Raw genomic sequence first — 22426 nt, forward strand, 5'->3', positions numbered from 1 at the left:
TACACAATCATGTGAGCCTGGAAGCATCTTTTGCTACACTTACTGGACTTTATTTGGAGTGAATGAAGTAAAGCAGACTGTCATTATCCAAAACTTGATTTTCTTTTGGGGGGAGTCATTACCCAAATGTGCTATTTACAGTCTACATACCAACGTCTCACTTTTATTTGCTTCTGGATAGAACAATTAGTGACTAGTTGAGACATAAAAAATAATTAAACTAACACATGATCTGAAACTCTCAAACAATCTTAAAAAAAATCAATTTTATATTCCGCCGCCCCTCAAAAGTTACATTGTGAAAGATCTCGATCTATAGGTGAACGTATAACCCATACACTTGCTGTAAGTGAAATGTAAAAAAAAAAAAAAAAAAAAAAAAAGTCCCAGGGAGAACTGAGTGTGAGTGAAGAGACGAGAGTGGAAAGTTGCAAAATATCTTTCGGCTCAGCTCATTCGCATCTGGGTCAGTTGCCACCCAGACTGAACGTTCCGCTGTGCTTCACTGAGCACCCAAGGTGCAGGTAGAAGTAGGTTACAAGCTTTATGTGAAAAGTTAAGACTGAGATCTAGTTTGTCCTTAAAGTTGCTCCGTGGTGAATAATTGGAAGTGTCCCCAAAAGCAGTGTGATACAGCAGGCAGGCAAGACTCCACACATTCCTTCGGGGTAGATCTGGATTTGTGTAAGAGTTTGGATTTAGGTTGGGATTCTGATTCAGTTAGGGATTACTTTAAGGTTGGTGTTTTTGTTAGCATCCTGAGACTTTAGCGTTTGTCTGCTGTGCATTTTTTTTTTTTTATATCTGCTTGCTCTTTGGGGTTAATTAAAACCAATGAAGTATAGTAACTAGACTTGTCTGTGTACATAGTGTTTTTTAAACGTTCAAGCTTTGTCCATAACATGCATAATCGTATTTGCATTTCCTTCATAAACATATTTGCTTGTCCTCAAATACTAAGCTTTGAAAAACTCAATTTTCAGCATTTGTGTGTCAGCGTGACTTTTGTCATTTCAAATGTTTGACAAGAACCTCTGTACTTAGAAACATATTTAACAATAACATGCCTAATGACGTTATTGCCTTGTGTACTGTTTATATTTTGTGCAATGACGTGCACGTGTGTAAATTTTAACACGGATGGCCGATGATAATGCACCGATTTTAAAATATGTACAACTAGAGATGGGGGTGTAAAAATGATGTCTGTATATGTTATGTTTGGAGATATCAAAATATATTTTCAGAAATATCCTCGCACTTGTAGGCATTGCCTCAGACAGAATAAAATTACATCACTTGCTTTTAGTCAGATGGTAGTTTACCATGAGAGCAAAGCATCATACTGCGAGAATACGGAACGTGGGTGCCCAGGTCATCTCTTACGGATGGATCTCCAGTCTCCAAGCCCTGCTGTCAAAAGGAATGGACTCACTCCTTCCCTCCCCTGATGACTCGGTGCTCACACCACCCACTGTGGAAGTCGACATTGACTTCAAAAAGACCAATGAAAGCTTTTAGGACGTGCTTTTTGTGTGCCTTCTAGATGTACAGAATGTCTGAATAAATATAGTTTAAAAATGGATGGTGTAGCTGTTCTTTCTACATCTTATATGAACCAAATTTGAACATCATTTTTGCGTAGGAGAGACTTAAAATGCTGATCAGATGGAAGGGTCTTATGATATTATTGCTGCCAAATTGTAGCTATGGCTGCCTATCCTTCCATCCGCACACACTTACATACTCCTTCCGAACCTCATTGAATTTATTTGCCGCACTGTACGACGCTCAAATGATCAACTCAGTTTGTCCTCACATCGTACTCACCACTTTCTGTCTTCCTTGGTCCGTAACACCTCGAGACTCGTCGAGCTCCTCTTCATTAAGGATCATACTGACGATGCGCTTACTGTCAGACAATCTGCCACGCTACCTTGGAGACTTGGATCAGCAGACTAATAACTGTCAACTAGTTTCAGACATAGCCACAGCAGTAATTTCATTATAGTCGCAGAAGCCTTCGTCCTCTATCCAATATTCCATTATTAGAACCTCCTAAACATTTTTTTTCTATCCACTCCAGCCTTCATGTATTTATGTTAAACATCTCAGAAGAAAAAAATGTCATCTTCTTTATAATTTGATCTCACCTTTGCTTTGTAGGGGGAAAGTTGATTGACTCGTGGAGAAAAGCTGAACTGATTTTTATTACAGCTTTCAAAGGAGGTGCCAAGGAGACACTGACTCCAAGGACACCTCATCTCACACTCTTGGTTTCCATTACTTAAATATAACACCGCAAAAAAATCCTATTGCTTGGGAAGAAATCCATTTTGAGACTACTGCACCTTTTTAAATCACCTTTCAAGACCTTTTGATTATTTGCCCTTTACATATTTATAGATGTCTTTCATTGGAACCTGTATCCCTTGATCGAGCATTTACATCGGCCGAAGAAGAAGGAATCTGCAAGTCTGGAAAGTGAGTGTGGATACCTTACTTGAATGGCAAGTAATTAATAATTTACTTGCCAACCCAACATTGATCTATACCTTTTAAAGCAAATAAGTAGTAGTCACCATATGCTGTTCTCAGCACAGAATGTATGCTTGGTTTTTTTAAATTCCGGAGTAGATCTGAAACACTTTTTAAACAATATTCAAAGGGTTTTGCCCACCTAATATAAAGGGAAATTCCAGCGCCTAGGTTGCTCACAACCTTGCAACAACAACAACAACAAGTAACGGCTACACTGCTGGGTTCCAAATTCATGCAAATTCGATGCATTGTCAGCGCTGTACAGTTGCCTTCCAATGGATTTGGGTTGAAGACATTCAGAGAATGGGACCAAAGTTACGTGTAGGAACTCCTGGCTGGAGTTAATGGTTTTATGGTGGGCAGTGCCAGTAGGCCTCTGTAGCTTCACTTGAATTTCTAATCTGTTGCACGATTCTGGCAGCCTGATACAACATCTTTTAGGAAAAGACTTGCTCGCAATCCACTTTTTGGCACTTGAAGCAACCTGCACCCACATACAGTCTTCATCCATCATCTCAGGCTTGACCGGATGATTTGCAGAGGCTCCTTTTGCCTCATGTCGAGTGGGAAAGGCTTTGCTAAAAACCACCACCGCCTGGAACCTATTACTTGTTCAGTTTTGCAATTCTTGAACTCTTTTTGTTAGTCGTTACACCAATGATATAAACATTTATTTGAAATAGTTGATATTGAGCAGTTAATAGCTCAAGGAACAGGTTTTTGTTTCCTCAGTTTAATTATTTGTGTAGGAATGGTAAATCTACACAAAAGTGGATTTACAGATACTGTATGTAAATGTTTTCTTAATTAGTACATTTTAATTATTCTTTGAAGCTCCATTGTCTCCTTATGTTACATCATCTGACAGAATGAATGAATGAGGTGACAGTGTAAGTGTGCCTCAGTGTAGAGGCTAAGGATCGCTTGTTGATTTCTCATTATTGAAGGTATTACTCTGCATGACTGTTCCGTGTTTTTGTTCCAATTATATTTTTTCTTTCATGTTTTCATATGCAGAAAAAGAGCTCTGTCCCATGAGACATCTTGTCTTGCTCATTTGATTTTTGCTTCTGCCTGTTCTTGTTACTTCTGTTCCATTGTGTCAACCAATCAGGTCCCTCCAGGTAATTGCGTCTTGTCCAGGTGTGTTTCATTGTCTCGTCACTTATCTTATATTTAGTGCCTGCGTGTCTTTGCATTGCCCTTGTCTTTTTACGGTGTTGGGGTTTATTCCCAGTGTTTCTCTGATTCTTGATTTTTCTGGTACTTTCGATTTTTCCATCATGCTGATTTGGCAGTTTTGTTTTTGTAAGAAGATACTTTTTTGAGACACTTATATAGAGCTGAATGCACGTGACGTTACAGTTTTCACGACGCCATATTGCCGGTCAAACCTAACTGCTTGGCAGTGTGAGAGTCGTTGAACTGAAGCAGGTTTTTCAAATTGTCTGAGACCTGTTGTGCTGTTGGTTGTCACAGTAGTTGAGACAGTTCTTCAAAGATATAATTCTAGAATACCTGCTGAAAAGACCAGAAAAGATCGATGGATTTTGGCAATTAACTGTGATGGATGGTGCCCAAATACTCACACGCCTGTGTAGCAATCGCTTCATTTCAGGTAGGAATTATTCTTCTCAATCGCAAATTATCAAGAAGTATTTATAATGCCAAGTTGACTCATTTGAGAACAATGCGTATTTAAAAAAAAAAAAAAAACAATGAACCGTCTGTCACAGAGAGGTTTATGGGGGTTAACGTGTGGCAGCATACGCTTCCGTGTACGGAGGAGATGAGAATTTTTTTTTTTTTTTTTTACCATCATAGTTAATGAATGTGAGTTTATGTAAAACCAGGGGTCATTTATTTAAATATGGGTATTTGTACTGAAAATAATCTGAGTAGGTCCATCACGATGTGGGATTTATTCTTGAATATGAACAGATGCTGCAGGAAGTATTTGTACATGTCCAGTTCTTTTATACGCACGAGCTCTATTCCCGCCTTGCAAATATGCAATATGCAAAGTGAACGTTCTTTGACAAACAGCAAAGAAGACATGTAGCCCACTCTGCTCCTTTATTCAGATTTACACATTTGAGTCAATCCATTATTCTTTGGCCTAAATTTCCCCAAAGTTTCAAGCTTCAATAGAAACACTAAAAAACAAGCAACCATAGAAACTCTTGCTTCAAAGACATGACCTCAATGGGGGAGGTAATACTCCTTCTCTGTGATTCAGCTCCCAATCAGTTTCTACGCCATACCCTCCAAAATGTTCGGTCGAACCAATTAGAGTGGACTCATTTCTCCCTTTGTCTCCTTTTGGATAAATAAACAGCTGCCTCTCAAACAAGTGGCTCCGACATTTACACCAATTAGCATTCAGTAATCATTAAAGCTACAAGTGCTTTGTTGGCATAGATTGGCTGTTATAATTTTCCAAAGTTCTTATGTTTACTGAATAAAACAAAAATAAATATCTTTTGATGAGCACACATTTTCAGTGACTAGGGAAGTCCACTATCATAGCAACAAAATGCGTGGGGAAAAATTCAGACTTCTGTGAAAATCCGATGAGGCGGGGTAGTTTGCATATTTATTTCTGTCAGAAGTCTTCTCCATCTCAGTAAACCTCTGTAATTACATCCCAACAGAGGGAGGAATTAAAGTCAGTTCCGTCTATTTGGGATGATGGATCTGACAGCGAGCAGTTATATAGTCCTCATCTCTGCAGACAAACACACATAAATCGCCACCTGCGACTGTGCTGCTCGGAAGGCTGTGTAATTAAACATTGTTATATGAGAAAGTGAATTAATCTGTAGTCTGTGAAGGTGCCATCGAGATGCGACGGATGGCAGGAGGTGTCGGAGGGAGGATGATTTAGCGGAGCGGGCTCGCCATTTGAAACCTGGGGGATTCAGTCAACAGTGAGGAGAAAATGAGTATAATTTGGAAGATTCCGAAATGATTCTCCTTTTCCCATCGCCGTGTCACATTGATGGAGTGAAGACAGTCACCGTCAAGGAAGAGAACGGCACAAATTCAAGAAATTCCTCACTCATGTCCCTGAAATGTAGTATTTTTTTCACGACTCACAATATTCGGATGTCTAGTAATGACAAGTACAGTATACAGGACATAAACCCTAATTTTGCTGAAGACAGATGGAGTTCATCAACAAACATAATATGATTACTATTAACATTTTTGAATTTTGGGTGTGCCCCACCTCACACCCAAAGTCATCTGGAATAGGTGCAAGCTCACCTGTGACCCTAATGAGAATAAGTGTTATCGGAAGTATGCAGTGGAATTTCATGCATACAAATGCAACTTGTACTTTCATGTTGGAATGGATTTTTATGGATGAGATTTCAAGATAATTTTTTTCATCCACATTTTAAAGATAAACAAAACAGACTCTAAATTAGTCACATTAGCGTTTGGCACAAATGATGAACCGACGTGGTGTTATTTGTATTTTGTGTTTCGTGTAGTCATTTGTTAGCACGCTACTTATATTCAGATTAATGGACAAAATGTCAAAACATGACTGACGGGTCAGAGCCATTTTACTAGAATTTTTATCACAATATGTATGTCAATTTCGCTTTGCATAATTTAAAGGGTATATGGGTGTCTGTGTGTGTGTGCATGGGAGGCAGGGTGGGGAGCAATAGTTCCAACATTCAAACTCTTTTTTTTTTTTTTTTTTTTTTGTACTCAGGAGTATTGAGTTTGTACAATTATTATTGTGTTAGACCTACCCGTATTTCAATACAATTATCGCAGTTCATTGGTCTGCCTGTGACTTATGCGTGCTGACTTATATGTGTGCGTTTTTTTTTTTTTTCTTCGCCAGACTAGAGAGACCTATGGGAGCCAATTAGAGGGTGTAATATTGGATATGACAAAAGAGAGTCGGCTTGGTCATGCCCACTCGTCTCTGCCTTGTATCCCCCCCTCCCGCCACACCCTCACTCCCCCGTCCCGCAGCTTTTATAGCCAAACAGAGGTTTAATAAGAGAGGTGTCTGGCGCTCTCATCTCCTCTCTGACAGACGGAAGCACAGTGGTCACAGAGTTTGGGTTTGGATGAGGTCAGTGCCCCTCTGGGCTCAGCTGCGAGGGAGAAAAGACAGTGAAATAAATGGACAAGTGACTTGGAGATCTGCAGCACCAGTTACACAGCAGCAACTCGATGCTTCTCAAACACATGATATAACCAGTTATGAGATAAGAATACAGATTTACCCTGAGAATACATGAGAAGGAAACTGAAAGGAGCATTTTGGATTCTCTCAGGGATTTGCATTTGGATGCTGAAAGGCCAAAGAAAGTATGATGCACTCATAATTTGTTTCTTTATATTGCTGATTGGAGCGCAGTTTCAATCAAGCACTTATTTTCATAGCAAATGTAACTATGTAGATGTTTATTGAACCTTTGTGATCAGGTTTTATTGAGTTCCGGTTCCCTTTTGGCTTTTTTGCTATTTGTGGCGCTGCATCGTGAGTATCCCAAAATGCAACTTGAAAAGTAATGAACAACTAATGGTCAGTAAAAAAGCAATATTATCCTATGAGTCATAACTTTAGTATGCTGTAAATAAAGTAACACATTACACACTGATGGTCAAAAAGTGCTCTAGTGGTGTTAACTTTGTAAGATACTCTCATCTTAAAAGAGTATAATGTTATGATAATGTATTTCTACATTCAACATTTATTATGGAAGGCCCACAGGCTCACGGTGAGTTGTTACATGGTAATTATGCAGCATCACTGCCATAATTAACGGCGTGCCTGAATACTATTTGAAAACTTCATCATTTGACTGTGTGAACGAGTCAACTATGTAAAAATCAGTATACATTCAGTGTTGTGATTAGGTAGTGAGGAAGGAATGAATAATTTTGAGCACAGCCATGAGCACTGAATTGTATGAGGACGCCATATTGGATGTCTAATTCACTTGCTGCTTTGAGATGGACCAACTGTTTCACATTCAAAAGGGAGACCTTACTGGACTTATGCTTAACAATGACTTTTGATTTTAATTGACCATTATAACAACACTTTGGAAATAAAGATTCCTGATTTTTTTGGAGCTATTTCCAGGAAATCTTTGAGTACTAGCCACTGCTGTAGTGAAACCGCTCTCCAAATAGATAATTTTTTCCTATTTAACACAATTGCTCTGAAAATACTACAGTATTGTTGCTGTTTCATATGTAGCGTTTACTTTTCTCATACTAAATGGGACTCCCAAAGATAAAGGGCTGAGAAAACAGTGAGGGAAAAAATGAATGAATGAATAATAATAATAAAAATGGTCAAGGGATTGTATATTCACCAACAACAGACATGTCAAACAAATTATATTCAGAACACGCAACAGACTTTTCAATACGAGAGTGCGGCCGTGGACTCGGTGGAAGCTCTCGTGCTGTCGGGTGACGGTATTTCCAGCCAGAGGCAAAAATCCTCTCATTCGGCGTGTCTTCCCCTGGGACATCAAGGTAACGTTTGCACAACATGGCCAGATGGGGAAAACTGCCTTCATCCTGGGCTCACCACAGCAGCACGTTCTCCAATGTGGGAATTTGCAGTGTTTGCCAGTAATCACGGATCCCCTCGTGTGGACTGGAATAATTCCCTGCTCTCTTTCCACTTTGATGGTATAGGCCGAAAAAAGTGTTCGAAATCCTGCTTGAGCCTGGGGACCCCTCACTTACCAAACTCAGAAATTGATAATTTGAATCAATTAATGTACCGGTAAAAGGAATACTTTCGTTTAGTGGCTCTGCGTCATCCTCTCACCAAAATAGTCAATATCATTGTGGAGTAGTAAAGTAGTCAAATTGACTAGTCTGTACAAATTGGTTACTTCCCAAAAGCTCATCAAAGTTTCTTTTCACTCCACTGCTTTTGTAATAAATTCAACCTTTAGAGAGAATGGTATTTTAAATATCTTCCATTCTTTTCAGATGATCTTTTATTGTTCCACAGCACTAGAATACTTATATTTGTCTCCATTTAGTTCCTCACATTTATTTATCTCACTTGACCTTGGTCTCCTAACTTGTCATCGTCACGTTAGATGGCTTCAGGATACAAAACGTTGCTTTGTAAGTCAAGTCCACAGCCAAGCGATACAATGAAGCAGTTTCTGGAATGGGAACAACACATGGGAACAACACAACGCTCAGAGATCTTACACAAAAAAAAAAAAAAGCCTGCATGGGCTGCAGTTGTCATGAGGAACTGTCTCTCCGAAAAGGACATTGGTGCTTTTCCAGCCCTTTGAATCTTATTCCCTCTCACGCTCGCTTCGAGCGTGACATTCATGGGATCCGACATCCGTGAGAGGTTTCAAGTGAGCGTCTTGTGTTCTGCTTGTTCAGATGACACATTGAACAAAAGGAAATCGCAGCAAAATAAGTGTGAAAACATCGGAAACACTTGCTGACCTTTTGGGGAAGAATCTTTTCCTTTTGACTGGCTTGTTTTGAGGCGTCTTTTGGCAGAGTCAGTAGAGCCTACATTAAAGGTTAACGTTAACTTTTTTTTTTCACATCAAATATGACTCTCCAAGTCAGCCCATCTCTTTCGTACTTCTGGTCATTTTCAAGTCATTCAAAAGACAACATCAATTTCCAGCAAACAGACAAATCCTTTACGTGATGGGTAATTATTTAAATAATAATAATAACTAGTCCTTATTTCTGCCCCAATATGTTTCATTACTGTTTATAAACTGCCATTAACAGCATTGTTCAATTAGCATTTTTGAATTAATTGTATTTGAATGAAGAAAATACATTTAATTTTCCCCTGCTGACACATTTCCAAGCCTCTTCCCGTTTTTCCAAATTAGCCCACAAGCCACTGTATTAAGCATTTCAGATGTTTTATATTAGGACAGGCGTAAACCGGCACTTGCACATTATAAATCCCGTATTGTTTCCATTTGCTTTATTATAATAAAGTGCCACCAATTGGCTTTCCTCTTCAGCCTGTTGTTGTTGTAAATGGAACTGAACGCAGGCAGTGGGGTTTGTGTTACGTATTTGGAAGCCAATGGAGACACAAGCTTTAAACTGTTAATTGTAAATCACCCCAAATTTTACCTGCCACGACTTTCCCCAAAGTTGCCGTGGAGGTAGTTGGGAGGCAGTTTTAAGCGGTTGGCATTTTTGTGCCATATTCCCTAAAGTATTTCGATTACGTTAAAGGCCACGAGCTGGCTCCCACGATATTTATCAATCAAGCAGGTCAGCGCCAACAGAGAAAAGTGGAGAGGCACTGCAAAGAGCACTTAGCCTGGATAAACAGGCGGCTGGTACCATGGATCACTGCACTGCTAAGCCCGCCACTAGGCACCGGGAGAGGGGCTGCAATGTGGAGGAGGAGAAGGAGGAGGGAGGAATTCTGAAGTTTGTGTGTGTGTCTGTGTGACTTGGAGGGAGGCTTTGGGGAGAAACACAGGCCTGGTCAAAATGTCATCAGCGTACCAGCTTATAGCAGCTTGAAAGGCTTTAGAGTTGTGATATTTATCCTGTGGGCTTTGGTAGTGAGGTGGACTGGGAAAGAAAATATCTATAATTTCATGGAGTCTTCAGGGGAAATCTGATTTGAGATGGCTGGCAGTCTGATAAATAGGAAGTGCTACCTGCTACCCTTTCCTGGAGAGAACGATGAGAGGCCAAGGGGTCTCGCGTATGTCAAATTTGTGTACGTTTCGAAGAAGGGGAAAAAAAATTTCTTGTGTGTGTGTCAGCACTCAAGCGCAGCATTTTAGAATGAGCTATTCTGAATGGGCTGCACACGCTGCATGTATTATATCCTTTAAAAACAGGAGTTAAATAAGGTCAGTGATGCTTTAATCTTTGCGACTAGCCCTGCTGTGCCTTCGCTCATTTCTTCTCAGGGAATTACTGCCAACATCTTTGCCATCTCGCCATGAATTTTTAACAAGGAAATCGTATCCTATTAATTCAATACAGCCCTCTAAAATTCAATATGCTGTTTAAACAATTTGATTTCTCTGCCCATCATTTATCTGTGTTTATATTTAATGTGATTCCTCACACAGCCCAGGAAGGGGGCTGACGACATCAAAGGAGAAAGAACGAAAGAAAGTAAGAGAGGAAGAGAGAAAGAAAGAAAGAGAGAAAACTGTTGGATGGAGAAAGTTCTCATTTAGTGGCGCAACCTGAATACGACTAAGGCTGCTTTCACACTAACAGTCATTATAACTGAACTCAAGTATCCCTCTTAGTGAGGTTCTTGTTCAGGTGTGAAAATACACACCATGCCTTCCATACAACTTGCGTGGGAAGATTTTATCACCATTGCTTGAAATTGCGGATATTGCAACGAGCACATTTATCACCGTCCATGTTTTTCGACATTTGCTACGCTCTCATTGCTACAACAATGATTACTAAGTGGATCATCATCAGAAAGTATGCACATGTTTATTAAAATAATTTATAAGGTTTGAGGCCCCCCAGCCACCTCATCTGGCTCCTCACAATGAAGAGGAGTTTCGGCTCGACACTGAGCCCCTCCTGGATGACCCGACTTTCTCACCCTATCTCAAAGGTAGAGCCCGGACACCCTGCGGAGGAAACTAATTTCGGCCGCTTGTCTCCGGGATCTTGTTCTTTCGGTCACGACCCACAGCTCATGCCCATAGGTAAGGGTAGGAACGTAGATTGACTGGTAAATTGAAAAGCTTCACCTTTCGACTTAGCTCCCTCTTCACCACAACGGACCGATATAAAGTCCTCATCACTGCAGATGCTGCACCGATCCGTCCGGTGGCTGGGGCATCTGATGCGGATCCCTCCTGGACGCCTCCCTGGTGAGGTCTTCCGAGCATGTCCCACCGGAAAGAGACCCCGAGGACGACCCAGAACACACTGGAGAGACTATGTCTCTCGGCTGGCTTGGGAACGCCTCGAAATCCCTCCGGAAGAGCTGGAAGAAGTGGCTGGGGAAAGGGAAGTCTGGGTATCCCTGCTGAAGCTACTTCCCCCGTGACCCGACCCGGGAAAGCGATAGATAATGGATGGATGGATGGATGGATGGATGGATGGATGGATGATTTGAGGCTTACAATTCTGGAGGGTTGTCGATTTTGAAAGATGATATCAAAAGATATCAAGCACGGGCTGTTCTCAGTTTCATCAAGTCGTCATGTCATGGAGTCCATTCATCTGTATATTCTCATCAGATGACAATATGAGGTAAAGCCTGCCTATTTTATCATCTTAGGGAACCTTGTCTAGTTTTTTTTCCCCAAAATTCTAGTATTGTCGTAAGTGTTGTACATTTTACTCATACAATGGTTCAGTCAATCACGACTGTTGCATTTATGCAGTAGTAGTAGACTTTGACTTGGGTCGTCCTTATGAGTGCTACCCGTACCGCCACTGGAGAATTCTGCTGGCGCAGTACCGCTGCAGGATCATAAACGAGGCTGCCCTGTAGTTTTCTAGAAGAATGAATGAATGAAGAATGATCTGTAACGTCGTCGGGCAAGCCATCGCCAACACAAAATTGCAGTGATGGTTTTAACGCAGACTTCCCACAGAGTGAAACCTTGCCTGTTCACCATCAGATATTCACTAATTCACATAATCTCATTTTATTTTATACGGAACCTAGCTGCAACTATTATCTGAGAAACGTACATATTTGCAGATTTTTGTACTCTTTGTGTAACACCCTACGGTGACACAAGAGGACTGCAAAGTTCTGGCCAATAGGAACGTAGTAATTAGTGTCAAGGAAACTGATGAAGTGATGCATCTCGACTGAGCTCTTTGTTTAATGTGCAGAAGTTAGTGTTGGCCTGGGTTGTTAGGGGAAGTTAGAGAGTCTTCCCCACGTAGATGGGCATTGATTTTCAAAATCAACTCATCTGTAAGCCATTTCCTTTTAAGGCTCTTACAATTTAGGAGAAATTTGAACCTCGATTAAACAGATTATGGATCATAATTTGTGGTTATTTATGGTTTCAAATGATCTTTTTCATGAGCTGAGACAAGGCTCAGTCCCTACCTTTGAAAAGTTGTTGTGTTCTCCCTCCTGTTCTAACAATCTCATAAAAAAAAAAAGCAAACGTTGAATCTCAAAGATGAGGTGTGTTTCTCCGCCCAAAACGTTTGTCGAATCTTTTGACAGAAATAATTCACATCAATAAAAAGGAAACATTTTGCTTTACATAAGAGTATAAAAAGCAGACATTGACAGAATGGAGCAAGCTCCGTGCTCGTGTTTTGAGAGCGCGTTATACAACAAGTCACCTCCACACAAGCACAAAGCATCCCTTCACTTCTATTGTCATGAAATCCTAGTACATCATTTACTTTGCACAAATCTCGAGGTCAATTACAACGTGTGAAGTTGGAAGGGCACACACACAATCTGAAGCTTTGATGTGAGCCACGGCTGCAATGATTAGGGCTTTGCTCATCTCATTTCCTTGATTGAAGCTGTAGTGCCGGATAAATAATTCATTCTCATGTATATTTCAGAGCTTCAAATCATGTTTTTAGGTTTCAGTTTGATCAGTCAATTGGAAACACATGTACACCTTTGCCGAGCCTTCTGTTCTGATGCTAATTCTATTTGGGACCCAGCCCTCTCCCTGTAAAGCTGATTTCCCAACTGCACAACATCTGTCTGGCCAAGTACATTTCGAGATTCCAACCTCTGTCGCTCCATTTGAATGTGCGTTGTGCTGTAAAACATTCATCTAAAATATAACAAGGACGTTCAAAGAGAACATTTATCAACTGGAAAATCAATGAGCGGGCCTTAATAATTGCTAAAAGAGGCGACATTCTCATCCAGATCCAAGGGAAGAGTGTAATAATATCCTATACATTAAAAGAATTATAAATTACTATGTAATTTGATTAGACTTGACAGAGCCATAAATATTTCAACATTTAAAATGGTATTTTTCCATATTACTTTTTAAGTACTACCTCATTTTTCTGTCGGCTGTTGTTTTCTTTTTGCTTTTTCTTTTAATAGTTGTTGTTATTTAATTGAATGTCCTTAGCGCAGCATTATTTTTTAAAATCTCAGTCGGATCAAGTTTAACCATTTTCAAACTTATATACGTGTGATTTACATAATTGAAGATTTGAATCGATACCAGGACCATAATATTTTTGAACTTCCTTAATGTGTGTCTTCAAGTCAAAATGCTTTGACTATTTACACATTGTGAAATTCCATGTATTTTCACACAAATAAACAAATCAATACTTGGAAAAATATACTAAACTTTCTCAAAAAGCGGCCTCTAATAGATGCTGATTCTCAATTAATCGCAGAGATACAATTAAGGACAGTAGAACAACAGGTGGTGCAATTAGGTAGCTGTAATTACCCTTATCCTAAAGGATACCACCATGTGTTTCAACTTCATTACATTGTTTCCTTCACCAAACACACCACCTGCACAGGAGACGCGACAGCGGTAAAGCTGAAGTTTGAAGAGAAAAGTGTTGGTAGGTTTCAGCACTCCTGAAGAAAAGCTACTAAGTGTGCCAAAATATAGACAATAATAAAGTGGGCCTACAGTGGTACCTTGAGGTACGGGCGATCTAGTTGGGGTTTTTGGAATAGAAGTTATTGTTTGGCCTTTGGCCCCAGAGAGGCTAAACTGCTTAGACAATTGATGGATGGAAGTTGTTGTTTATCCGATGTTGCTTTGAGTTGTGAGCAAAAATTTGAGATATGAGCGCAGAAGTGAAGACAACTCACTACACAAGAAATTCTACTTGGAAGGAACATAAACAACTCTTCCAAAAAAAAGTTTACTGCCATTCTCGGGTGACATTTGTCAAACTAATAATACAGTTTAAAGATGAAAATTGCTTGTCACCACACAATAAGTTCAAATTGTACGCAAACAAAAAAGGTTTGTTTGGATCACTAGAACACTGTCAATTAGACAAATATGATTCATGCTGCTCCTCTGAAGGACGGGTGGGGTGGTGTTCCTGCATATGTGTTTGCCCATGTGTGTTTGTACATGTGGTTCTACCCAACTGGTCAAGTAGTCGGGCTCAGAATGGTCATTCTGTCAGCACAGATGGACAGGAAAAAGCCCAGGGGGCAAGTCAGACACCACAGGCTATGTGCTTTGCATACTGTGTGCGCATGTGTTTGCGTGTGTAGCATTTGCGTGCATTATTCTATTTTGTCTGATAATGTTTGTGTGTGTGTGTGCGTGTGTGTGTGTGTGGTGTGTGTGTGTGTGTGTGTGTGTGTGTGTAGTTGACAGACGCCAACCCCCTCCCGCTGCCCCTTCCATGCAACAAATGCCATCCCTATCTGCTCGGGTTGCCCTCTAATACGCCAGATCACAAACACGCGTACACACGCGCACAGAAGCTCACACAAATGGAGATCATTCAAGTGTCACTGAGCGCTGTGATCTCCCTTCACCACTCTAATATGAAATGAAAAGATAAGACCATAGAAGAGAACGCGCGCCTGTATGACGGGCGGTGTCACTGCGAATGCAGCGGCAGCTCCATGCTGCTAATCCTGCAACAGGCAATTAGATGCGCAACAATCTAATAAGGCAATTTGTTACAGACCAGGCCGCAACTCCCGTTTTTCCTCTGGTGTTTTCCCTTTCATTTCACGGTTTCCCCTCTCTTGGTGTGCATGTTTGTGCGTATGGAATGGCTGTGTTTGGAAAGGTATGCAGTAATATGTTTCAGTCATTCATCCACACACGTCACTGAAAATCGACATTCAAAAACTACAGCCAGATTATCCATATTCCTCAATGTAAATGGTAAAAAATGCACAAGTATATATCATATTAATGTATCAAATATTATTTATACAGTGTGATGTTTAATAGTAACTCAGCAATCAGTCTTAGTGGAATTCTCTTTTTTTTTAATGTTATCGTTCTTCAAGCGATTGGATAATTAATGTTCTTACGCTTAAAGGTTATGGTGCCATCTGTTGCTTTATCGTGCATTTGGCAGCCTCTAAATGTTCAACATTATTGTTGGGATCACAGAATTTTTGGGATCTTAGATTAATTTGGTTGGAACTGAACCGTAACATTTGTTTACTGTTGTGCAAAAACGCCAAAAGGACAGTCACACACAATCGTTTATATGGGATCAGCAGATTAGTTTGAACAAAATAACGAGAACATATTGCCATTTGACTGCCATTGAAAGTTATCACCGTATTTCCACAAATAGTGGCGGGGTTAATCAGCGGCCGCATCATTCACTTAAATAAATGAATGCTGCATTTCAAATGGTTTCCTCCTTTTATTCTTTCGGGTCCCCATCCACCAGGCTGCAAACCAGTACCACACTGAAGCCTATTTAGCACAGAGAGACTCAAATACAAATTGTCGGGTTTTTTTCTGCCAAGTAATTATTGTTATTATTATTATCATCACCCACAACGCTTACAGATCGAAAGTTAACAAATCTGTTTTTTGACTTCATGACACAATCCCATTTTGTGTGAAAATTTCACAAGACAAATACAGTGTTGGTACCTGTGGGATGTTAGCTTACTTGCTAACTACAATAGCTGAATGACACAAAAACTATTTTAATGCTGCAAAAAAAACCCAGTCCTTAGTTCCTGCTTGGATGCTGTGCTGACATTTTAAATACTTTTATATTAAATTATAAAGCATCCTTGTGCTTATATTTTCTCTTCAGGTATTATAAATGTGCGATTAATTGCAATGTATGAAATGCATGTTTCGAAATATGTGTAAGCAAATATTCAAGTTTAATGTTCAGAATTTTATTTCTTAATACGTATTTTATTTATTTTATGCAATCATAATGCTTTTTTGTTCTCATGTTACTGATATTATCCAATTAAAATGCAATGGCAATTCTGGAATATTGTAGTTTGGCTCAAATAATACACTTGTACGTATGTGTGGAAAAACAAAAATATTACCAGGACCTTTAAACACATGGGTTTTGCTCCAAAAACAACATAAATAATTGATGTGGGGGTTTTTTTTATGCTTAAAACTATATTTCTGCCAGTGAACTGACAAGCATTCGCTGTTTCATGACTGGGGGCTGCACTAGCCTGGGGCTGCTGGAGGGTTCCATTCACCACCATTTTGTGTCAAGTGTGGAGATGCAGCCTTATGACCAATCCAACACGGAAACTTCTGCATAATTCTGTTATAAAGTCCCTGTCTACAGTCTTCTATGCTGTCGGACCTGAGGCCATTCTACCTTATTATTATTTAGGACAGCTATGTACTCTCACTTCTAACACAGTCAATATGATGTACAAAATATTTGCAACATATTTACGCTTGGTGTACATTTGTGAAATTTCACATGGTACAACTGCTCAAGACTTATCATTGAAGTCAGCATCACCGTAAGGTGCTTTTGTGACTTTTGCATTTCCATTTGACTAGTTATTAACACCACTCCTCGAATAATTCTTTTTTTCCACCTCAAAAATAGAAAATTTGGTGTTGACATCTTCAAATAACACAAAGAATGGCATCTGAAATTTCAAGAAAAAAGTTTAATGAACGTAATAGGTAACATGCATACTGTGTACTGTGTGGTGGTGAGTTTAGAAGAGAGAGCGCAAGCTTGTCATGTGGACAAGCACAATGAAATCTGTTCATGGAAACGATCCTCCCTTCATCTTCTTGACATTACCAGCTAAACATATCCTTCATCTCTTATCTCACCCCCCCTTCGTTTTTTTTCCTTCCCACCGGAACGTGGACCACACAAAAGTCGCCCCATCCCCTGAGAGCATTTCTCACAACTTTGCAAACACTCTTCAATTTAATGTGTGTGTGTACGTGTTTTTTTGATGACGCAGTATGTTTCGCTGATCAAGGGCACTTGCCGCGAGGACAGTAAAGGTGAACGGATAAACACACACACACACTACGAGTTGTGTGCCAGAACACCTGCACATTTGAAAAAGAAGCAGGCATACAAAGCTCTTTTATTCTGTAGCCATGAGGTGACACCCCATTGTTTTTTCCTGCCCTCCAGCGTTTTGATTAGGAATAAGAATGAGCCTATTGAAGTGTTATATGACAGGCATGATCGTTGCTTTCAATGAAAGGAAATATATTGGTCTTATTGTTCTTCACACTAGTAAATGCATGAGAAGTAGAAAATCTTACAAACTTAAAAAAAAAAAAAATGAAATGCAGTTTGCATTCTGATAATTGGACAACCTGGTATCAAGCTGGTCTCCTGGAATTATTAACAGTAATTCATCAAAAACAGCACTGGCTCTTTTTTACAATTACTTACAAAGAATGCTCCTTTCTTTACAATTATCCGACAATGGCATTTACTTTAAATTTGTACGGACATCAGAATCAGGAACTATGCATTTGAATTGTCATTACAATCGGCTCTCATACAATCTTCATTCAAATATTTTGATTCTATTACAGGTTGTCTATGCTGTAAATTTTATTTGTACTGATGAAATGATTGTTTTGGGAACCACCAGGGCTCACCCACATCCCTACTCGTGCCACTGTGTTAGAACAACTCCATGTTCCGTTTGCATGTTCTGTCCATGCTTGTGTGGGTTTTCTGAGGGGTGCTAATGTGTATGGTACAATGGTGTTTAATTGAACACTAATTTGACCCAAGTGTGAATGGGAATGTTTATTTGTATGTGCCCCGTGATTGACTTGTGACCAGTCCAGGGTCTACACCGCTTGTCCCCTAACAGTGGACAGGCTCTAGTTCTACATGACCCTAACGAACATAAGCAGTATAAAAAAAAACAAACGTGGCTGAACGATTTATGAGCTAGCATGTATGGGCTCTCTCCAAAACAGGGATGAATAATTCTACAATCGCTTCAAAATCCTGATTCTGATAGGTATCTCATGTCAAAGGGGAAAAGGTATTTCTTTTTTTTTTTTTTTAACTATAAATGTACAAGTATGATTCGCATTGACTTGACATCGCCCATTTTTACAGAGGCAGTTTCCCCAATTAATTTTACACCATTTCATAATCTGATGACATAGCCAATTTGCACTCCGATGATCTAAAATTTTAATGTGATGCGTGAAAACTGAATTTAAAATGAATATTTGTTGAGTAAGACAGGCTGCATCTTGTTTGTCAAGAGCTCCACCACCAATTTAAGGGGTTCCGTCACAAGCAGTGTGAATATTGAACATTTTTTAGGCTTTTTGAAATTGCCTCCAGTCAAAATCATTTAAATATTTAGATTTTCGTTTTGTTTCTTTTTCAACATGAAGCCTATTTAATTTAGTTTGCCAAAGAAATGTTGCTACTCAGAAAGATTTCAAATGATGCCAATTTTTTTATGGGATAGCCTACACATGGCCGTATAGGGTTTACAGTACAATGGCGTGTTTCTGTAACATATGTGATAGCTTCAATCTCTTTAAACCTTGGCTGGCAACCAGTTCAGGGTGTACCCTGCCTCCCAATAAAAGATAGCTGGGATAGGTTGCAGCAGGCCTGTGACCCAAGTGAGGTTAAGCCAAAATTTATGGATGTTCAAAGAGGGAAACCAAGGTTTTTTCACTTTAGTGACTGTGTGTGTGTTTGTGTGTTTTAGGGAGGAAGGAAGACAATGTGTTTGCACATACTGTATGAGAGCTGAGCCCTCACTGTAAACATGTTGACGTATCAACAGGGCGTCTGCTTCATTTTGTCTTTCTGCCAGTGGAGCTGACTTCCAAATTAATCACACATGATGAGATGATTAATCTGCTGGTTGTCCCGCTCTTTGTCAACCAGAAACTTCCATCTGTCCTGATCTATGTCTCACCCCTTGCCGCTGAAGACTCATGCAATGTCTGACCGAGGCTTTGTTTACCTGCTTTACATTTAATGGAAAAAGTGTAAACGTTCAAATTTCAGTCTAATACGTGTTTGATCGGATCTGTCCGTTGACAATGCAGTCACATGGGCGACTTCTTGGTTTTATAACTTTTTCGGATGAGGCCTGAGTCTGATAATTGGACAACTGATTCTGTCCCTTCTGCTTTCTTCACCAGGCCATGATGCATATCTTGAGAAGTCCCACCTGTTGCAAGAATATTAGAATTTGTATTACAAGTCTACTGATACATAGAATATGCTCCTCTTGAAAACAAGTAATAACGAGGGATGATGCGGTCATGCAGTATATGATTGTTACCAAATACACGGATGAAGTCAACAAGTTTAGATGAATAAATGAGTATAAGTTACAAGTCTGTGAAGCTGACATTCAAGGCCAAGACGACATAATTAAACATGTCTGCTGTCAAGGGACCTGGAAGACATCCCTCTAACCTTTTCTTATATAGCTTCTGTCAAAGTCCATACATGAACATGAATGCCTCTGATGTAATTAACTTTTCTATTAGCACGATGGCCTCAGAGGTAGACCAAGCCACATTAAAAAAAAAAAAAAATAGAGAAAGAAAGCAGCCCTAACATCTTCAAACTCATTCATGATCTCGTGCTAATTAAAATGGAGACTTTGGTGCGGAGATCTTTCTTAAATTCTGAGGCCTTTTTACTGTGAGCATCAACAAATTCCATTTTTGAAGCAAAACAGACAAGCAGATGTTGTTGGCACCGCAAGGCATTATTTCAAACTAAATTTTTCAAACTTCTGAATCAATTATTTTAATAATAATAATATCCCCTCCATTGAGCTACTTAAGGTTTGAGCAAGAAGGATCTGGTAGATGAACACGTTTGTGACACAAATACAAATTTGAAATATAATATCATTTGATATAATGTGATTGGCTGGCAACCAGTTCAGGGTGTACCCCGCCTCCTGCCTGAATATAGCTGGGATACACTCCAGCACTCATGCAACCCTTGTGCGGATAAGTAGTTCAGATAATGGATGGATAACATAATATAATACAAAATGAAGACTAGAAGCTTAAATAACTTGATTATTTCTATTTCGGAAATCATTTTGCCTGCAACTATTGGCACAATGTAGGAAGAGAATGGGTTTGACCTATTTTCTGGTAAGAGATACACGGCAGGATTAAATTCAATTCAAAAAGATGTACCTCTCATGGGTATATGGAGGGCATGTTGAATGGGGGGCATTAATGTGGTGGCCATGGCGTAATGGTCAGTCATTGAGTGAGAGTGTCATTGTGTTCCTGTTGGCCAGGAGATTCTTGGGATCCAACCAGAAGAGCTGGACGAAGTGGTTTGTGAGATGGGAAGTCTGGGCTTCCATGCTTTAGATGCTGCCCCCTTCACCTGGCCCAGATAAGTGAGAGAAAATAGGTCAATTAAGGTTGACGTGGACGTCTTTTCTTTAAATCGTGGAAAAACTGAGCAGGTTAATTTATTTTGACTTCTACCAGAGCTTTTTTAAGGTGGTGAACTAGTTTGGTACAAATGGATTCCATCCACTTCTGGTGAAGTTGTGTGAAATCCATTATGCCTACTACTAGCTCCTGGGAGACATTGTGGCTCCACTACAAAAAGTGTTCTGTTCATTGGGAACCACCTTACGCCTTTTGTGCTGTTCAGGGTCATGGGTGAGCTGTAGCCAGCAGCTGCAGCAAACTTCGGGTGAAAAGCAGACCAGACAACAATCTGAATTGCTTTCTAGTCATCACAGGGCAAAGATATTAGATAGTCCTTATGAAGACTTTGGTCTCTGTACTGGGTAATGGGTAGCTATGTTAATGTGATAGTCTTCTGCAAGTATGACAGAGATGCCATATACAAAAGGATGAGCAGTGGGGGTGGGGGGGGCAATTAACTCTAAAAAGGAGACAATGAAACTTCATCTCTCTGCTTGGAGAAAAGTCATACATATGGTGCAACACGGACCTCGTGCCAAACTCTCATCTTGCTCCTCCTAGACATACAGTGGCAGAGTTCAGTTAAGCCGTTGTCATTTGGTGTGTGACTAGCATGGCATTGGTGGTGCTTTTGTTTATTTAATGTCGTCATTGGTAATCAGTGCGTATTATCCAAAACCATTCTCTGCTCCTCTGTCTCCACAACGTAATCTAAACACCGCTCTTGTAGTACCCCATTTGGAGACCAGAGTGTCCGGAGTGAAGACACATATGAACTTACACAGAATCTAATTTCAAGACACCTCCCCATGTGGTTTTAAATCTGTCTGGCTCTGATAGGATTAATGTGTCCCCCCCTCCCCCCGTTCAGACTTCATAAAGTCAAGACAGATACAATGGGATTGTGACAAAAATATGATTTGGGGATGTCAGTCTGAACAAGACCATAGAGACACATTCACACGGTCATTAAGTGGGAACTGGACTGTAAGTCTAAACCCAGGCAAACAATAGAAGAATGAGATTGAAAGACTGACAAAAAGATAAAAATCCATGCTCATGAACGCATCATTTTTATCCCTTAGATGGAAGAAACTGGTCGTCAAACATGACGTCATCATCTTTTATCACTCCACACCACATAAGTCCTTTACACGACCGCTTCTGGGTTTTTTACATTTAAGCCAGGGTCAGCTAAATTGCATCAGCGAATGTCAAATGAAAAATCAATATTTTATTATTCCTAGTGCAAATCCAAAAGGCCAAGTATTATTATATTAATTCAAATGACAGCAGCATGGGAGAGTAGTGAATAGTGCTGCTGGGTCACTGGTGTACTTTCATGTGAGGGAAAAGCAGGGATAATTTCATACATTATTTATTAGTCAAGCAAAAACAAAACTTGTAAAATAATGAAATCATACATTGTGTAGCAGTGTATGAACATAAGTATGTGATCTACTTTGCTTTTTACTTTCCACTCTGACCATTACATGCATCATTCATGCATCCATCTGTCCATTTTCTAC

The 22426-nt window shown here is 39.8% G+C and overlaps 1 protein-coding gene across 2 annotated transcripts in view; it reads left to right on the forward strand.

Moving 5' to 3' along the window:
- The first annotated feature begins 3766 nt into the window (after positions 1–3766).
- LOC133491734 (cell adhesion molecule 2-like) overlaps positions 3767–22426 on the forward strand; it is a 286042-nt gene continuing 267382 nt past the window's right edge. For both annotated transcript variants that reach the window (XM_061803280.1, XM_061803281.1), the window contains exon 1: positions 3767–4159. The gene's annotated coding sequence lies outside the window, so the exon portion shown is untranslated. The remainder of the gene's footprint in view (positions 4160–22426) is intronic.

This window comes from Syngnathoides biaculeatus, chromosome 18 (genome assembly GCF_019802595.1).
Source record: "Syngnathoides biaculeatus isolate LvHL_M chromosome 18, ASM1980259v1, whole genome shotgun sequence".
Lineage (NCBI taxonomy): Eukaryota > Metazoa > Chordata > Actinopteri > Syngnathiformes > Syngnathidae > Syngnathoides > Syngnathoides biaculeatus.